Source organism: Dermacentor variabilis, unplaced genomic scaffold, assembly GCF_050947875.1.
Source record: "Dermacentor variabilis isolate Ectoservices unplaced genomic scaffold, ASM5094787v1 scaffold_14, whole genome shotgun sequence".
Classification (NCBI taxonomy): domain Eukaryota; kingdom Metazoa; phylum Arthropoda; class Arachnida; order Ixodida; family Ixodidae; genus Dermacentor; species Dermacentor variabilis.
In genome coordinates this window covers 13307419-13313418 of record NW_027460302.1, presented here as the reverse complement: position 1 = coordinate 13313418, position 6000 = coordinate 13307419, and positions in this window count along the sequence as shown.

Sequence of the window (6000 nt, the reverse complement as noted above, 5' to 3'; positions counted from 1 at the left end):
AGTGTGGGGTTTAAAGGCCTTCTGGGACGCAAGGTTATGTTTCCTTGGGACCAGTGCACAAGTTTCCGTGGAGTCAGTGGTGAAGCATTATACCCGGTTGGTGTGCGTAACGTGGATGCGTCTTTGGGTGGGAAAGTTTTAATGCAGAGTTTACTGTTCTTCCTCGCTCCTCGCATGACGTGATTCTGGGGATTGACTTTTTGCAATTGTGTGGTGCGAATGTTTACTGCCGGACGGGAGAACTCAGTGTCGATACCAGTGTTTCACCTGTGCTCTTTGAAGGTGAAGCTTCCCCGGAGAGTGTGTTGTGCGTGTCTGAGGATACAGTTGTGCCCGCCTTATCCGCGATGCGTGTTGCCGTCGCCTGTTCATCTCCGACTCCTATCCCGTTCGATGCTGCAGTGGAACCTGTACATCGGAACTGCCTCAAGAAAAGCGTGTTAGTTCCGCACTGCGTGGTCTCAGTGAGCAATGGATGCGCGGGGCTGTGGGCGCTAAACTGTTCCACTGAAGCGGCAGTGCTACCTCAAGGCCTAAAGATTGCCACGTTTCAGGAAGACTCGCCCGTATCGTTGGCAGTACTTGCAGAGCTCCCCGATGGAGGAGTAACCAGTGTCTCGAGCCCCGGGAGCTCGAAGATACTTTCCATGATTGATAAGCCACTCAGCGATAACGAGTGTCAAGTTTTGATGGTTCTGCTTACGAAACATACCTCAGTATTCGACTTTGCGCAGCACGATGGACCGCCATCAATTCCTGCGTTCAGAACTCGTCACCGCATCAACACAGGAGCCGCCCAGCCAATCCGACAAAAACCCTATCGTGCATCCCCATCAGAACGCAAGATAATCAGCGATCAGGTCCAAGAAATGCTATGCAAAAACGTCATTCGAGAATCATCTAGTCCATGGGCAGCCCCCGTGATATTGGTGAAGAAGAAAGACGGTACGTGGCGGTTCTGTGTTGATTACCGTCGCCTAAACGCCGTTACTAAAAAAGATGTATATCCGCTCCCACGAATTGACGACGCCATCGACTGTCTCTTTGCGGCATCTTACTTTTCCTCAATCGATTTACGGTCAGGTTACTGGCAAATTCCTATACACAAGGACGACAGAGAAAAGACAGCATTTGTAACACCCGACGGATTATTCGAGTTTAACGTGATGCTTTTCGGGTTGTGTAACGCGCCCGCAACGTTCGAAAGGTTCATGGACACGATATTACGCGGCTTAAAATGGGAAATTTGCATGTGCTACTTAGACGACGTTGTGATCTTCGGGCGAACGTTTAGTGAGCACAACAAACGTTTGGATTTGATCTTGAACTGCTTGGAGAAAGCGGGTCTTGTGCTCAATTAAAAAAAATGCCGTTTTGGGGAACGACAAACTCTTGTGCCAGGCCATCTGGTCGCTAAAGAAGGCATCCGACCAGATCCACAAAAGACTGCGGCTGTAGAGGCATTTAGAGTACCCAACTCTGTCAAGCAGTTAAGAAGTTTCTTGGGCTTGTGCTCCTATTTTCGCCGATTCATTCCCCGGTTTGCTGACATGGCTCATCCCGTTACACGCCTTCTCCAAAAAGGCGTTCCCTTTGAGTGGACTGCAGATTGCGACTCATCGTTTCGCCAGCTCAAGTTCCTGTTGACATCCCAACCAATTCTTCGCCACTTTGATCCTTCATCACCAACTGAGATTCACACCGATGCCAGCGGCGTAGGCATCGGTGCTGTGCTAGTTCAGCGTGTTGGCGACAGTGAGCAAGTGATCTCTTACGCTAGCCGGTCCTTGAGCCGCTCGCAACTACACAGTCACCGAACAAGAGTGTCTGGCGGTCATCTTCGCCGTGCAACGGTTTCGTTCGTATCTCTATGGGCACCCCTTCACTGTGATAACAGATCATTCGCTATGCTGGCTTGTGAATCTGCGGGATCCCTCAGGACGACTAGCGCGCTGGGCCCTCCGTCTACAGGAATACGATTTCGTTATTTGCTACAAAAGTGGCCGGCGGCATGCCGACGCTGATTGTCTCTCTCGGATGCCACTTCAAACAACTGAATGTGATGCGGACAATTTTGATGAATACATCGCTTTTGTGTCCCCGGAATTTCCGTATATGGGTACCGTCATATCCGAGCAGCACAAGGACGAGAGCTTACAACCGCTCTTCGCGGCAGCACAGGAGTCACCTGCAAGCAGTCGCTTTCGCCTACGGGATGGTGGCGCGCTGTATAAGAAGAGCTACTCGACCACCGGTGCACGTACGCTACCTTTTAGTTGTCTTCAAGAACCTTCGCCACCAAGTATTACGCGCCATGCACTATGACCCAACTTCCGGTCATCTTGGTTCCACACGTACACTCTACCGGGCTCAAGAACGTTTTTACTGGCCTAAGATGCGGAAAGATATCGAACGGTACGTCGCCAGCTGCTCTCAATGCCAGCGCTACAAGCGTCCGCCACAAGCGCCACATGGCCTGCTTCAACCAGTTCCCCCTACTAGCGTCCCCTTTGAGCAAGTTGGTATAGATCTTCTGGGCCCTTTCCCGCGATCCTCCAAGGGTAATCGTTGGGTTATCGTTTGCGTAGATCACCTTACCCGCTATTGTGAGACCGCCGCATTGCCATCGGCCACAGCTACAGAAGTTTCTATCTTCTTGCTGGCTAACGTTATACTCCGACATGGACCTCCTCGCATAGTAATCAGCGATCGTGGGCGACAGTTTACCGAGGACGTGGTTGAAGAAACCCTTCGTCTGTGTTCATGTAGCTTCCGCCATTCTACGCCCTACAATCCACAAACTAATGGTCTGGTCAAGCGCACAAACAGAACGCTTGCCAACATGCTATCCATGTACGTCGATTCAGCACACAAGAATTGGGACAGAATCTTGCTTTTCATTACCTATGCCTTCAATACCGCGAGACACAAGACCACTGGTTACTCACCATTTTTCCTTCTGTATGCTCGTCCGCCGCGCTACACCCTCGACACCATATTTCCCTACTTCGCTCATGACAACGAATCAATTGATGAGATCCTATGTCGAGCAGAAGAAGCGCGACGCCTCGCTAGGCTACGCACCATAGCACCGGAGGACCGGTCCAAGATACGCTATGACGGGCGTCACCGCCACGTTTACTTCAATCCTGGTGACCTTGTGTGGCTCTGGACGCCGCGGCGCAAGCGTGGCTTGTGCCAGAAGTTTCTCGCCCATTACGTCGGCCCTTACGTTAGTGAGTGAGTGAGTGTCAACTTTATTATTAGAAGGGGTAAGGGATGAGGGAGGCTAAGCTACGTAGGCTTCCAGGTTGTGCTTCACGATGGCGTCCTCAGCTCGTGCCAGGACCCGTGTTTGGATGTCTCGGTCGGTGCTGGAGAGAAGGGCCTCCCATTGTTCGTCGGTGGGGGGTGACGAGACGAGGTCGGCGGGCGGGGGGTCTTCCGGGCAGCCCCAGAGGATGTGGTTCAAGGAGGCAACGTCGCCGCACAGGCAGCAACGTGGATCAATGACACCAGGGTGGATGTGCGAATACACTAGGGGGCACGGAAAGGTGCGGGTCTGGAGGCGACGCCAGGCGATCTCGGACCACTTGGGAAGACTGCCATGTGGAGGTAGGTAGGCGTACAGTTCGAGGCGATAGTGCTGGGTAATGTCGTGGTAGGTGACCAGGGGCTCCGGCACCGGAGCGTCCGACGCGGAGGCGCCCACCGCTCGGTCGACGAATCCTCGAGCGCGTTGGTGAGCCGACTCGTTGCCGGGGTGACCCGAGTGGGCGGGGACCCAGACCAGTTCAATGTGACACGGTTCGTCCTCCAGTAGGAGTGGGCGAAGGAGCCGTAAGGTGGCAGGCGAGACGAGACCTCGGGCGAAATCGGAGATGGCGTGCTTGGAGTCGGAGAGTATGACGCTGGCGTCGGTCGAGGTGGCGGCTAAAGCGATGGCCGCCTCCTCAGCCTCGACGACGTACGGCGTTCGAACGGTGGCGGCCGTGATTGTCAGCCCCGAAGGTGCCGAGGAGGGCGAGACGGAGACGACTGCGAAGGCGTCCCTGGGCGAGGCGTATCGGGCCGCATCCACGTAGGCGATGGCCGGGTGGTCGGCGTACTTGGCGTGAAGCATGGCCGCACGGGCTTGGCGACGGGCGTCGTGGTGTCCCGCGAGCATATTCTTGGGTAACGGCTTGATGGAAAACGCTGCCCGAAGAACATGCGGTAGTGAGACCAGGTCTGGCGGGTGAGAAGAGGTGTCATGACCGATGGAAGAGAGGATGTAGCAACCGGCCGGCGAACGATGAAGGCGTTGCACCTGAGCGGTGCGGTGAGCTTCGATCAGTTCGTCGAGCGTGTTGTGGACTCCCAGGCGGAGGAGTCGCACCGTGGACGCGTTGGGGGGAAGGCCGAGAGCAGTCTTGTATGCCCGGCGGATGAGGATGTCGACCTTGTCGCGTTCCGATTTGAGAAGGCGAGTATAAGGAAGGCCGTACGTGAGACGGGAAACGACGAAAGCGTCGACTAGGCGGAGGAGATCGTGTTCGCGCATGCCCATGCGCCGCGCTCGGACACGAGCGAGCATGCGCGCGGTTTGCTGAACCGAAAGCGAGAGCTGGTCGATGGTGTGAGCATTATGGCGGTTTGACTGTACTATCAGCCCGAGCACCCGGAGATGCGAGACAACGGGAACGGGAGTGCAATTGGCGTGAATCGTGATGGTGGGGGAGGCGTCTTGTGGCGATGCCGGTCGGGGGGCCGCATGAGGAGGAGGGCCGATATGGCCGCCGAGCAAGCGAGACCGGCCGCGTGCACGTGACTTGTGACGACGTCAGTTGCGCGTTGCAACGTCTGCTCAATGTGTCCGTCGGAGCCAGACGTGACCCAAAGAGTTACGTCGTCCGCGTACAGGGTGTGTTTGAGATCGGGGATACGGTCGAGCTTGTCGGGAAGTGAGCGAAGGGCGAGATTGAAAAGGAAAGGCGAGAAGACGGCGCCCTGAGGGGTACCACTAGATCGAAGCGCATACGTGGGAGACGAGAGATCTCCCACGATGATTTCGGCCGTGCGGGCTGTGAGGAAGGAGCGAATATAGTGGTAGGTGCGAGAGCCGGGGTTGATGGTGGCGAGTTCGGTAAGAATGGCCAAATGGGAAACGTTGTCGAACGCCTTGTGAAGGTCGAGGCTAAGGAGAGCCTTAGTGTCCGAGAAGGTGGGCGGATCGAGAAGGTCGTGGTGGAGTTGCAAGAGGACGTCTTGTGTGGATAGGTGGGGGCGGAAACCAATCATGGTGTGGGGAAGGAGGTGGTGAGCGTCCGTGTACGTTTGCAAGCGAGCTAGGACGACGTGCTCCATGAGCTTGCCGACGCACGAAGTGAGTGAGATGGGCCGGAGGTTCTCGATTGTGAGTTTCTTGCCCGGCTTCGGGATGAAAGCCACGCGAGCGTGTTTCCACGACTGGGGGAGGTTGCCGGAGCGCCAGCACTCATTCAGGAACGAAGTGAGGGCAACGACCGAAGGGGCGTCAATCTTTCGGAGAAGTTTGTTGGGAATGCGATCTGGTCCGGGGGCGCAGGTGTTGCGGAGCTTGTGTAGCGCCGCGTTGACTTCAGCTTCCGTGATATCGGCGTCTAGTTCGGGGTTGGGGGCCCCGGAGTAGGATGCGAGAGGGGGAGAAGAGGTGCGAGGGGGTGGCAGCTGGAGGTATTTGGCGGCCAGGTCTGCTATCAGCGACGGTGTGTCACCGGGGTAGGCCCGGACAACGCGTTGTAATTGTTGGCGAGCGACTGACTTGGCGGAAGCAGGGTCGAGGAGGTGGCGGAGGAGATGCCAGGATTGCTTGCAGCCCAATTGACCGGAGATCCCTGAGCAAAGCTGCTCCCACTGTTGGCGGGCGACAACAGTGGTGTGATGCTCGATCTCGCGATCGAGGTATGCGATGCGGCGGCGCAGGCGACGGTTGTGACGTTGCTTATGCCAACGGTTGGTGAGGCTCGTGCGAGCGGCTAA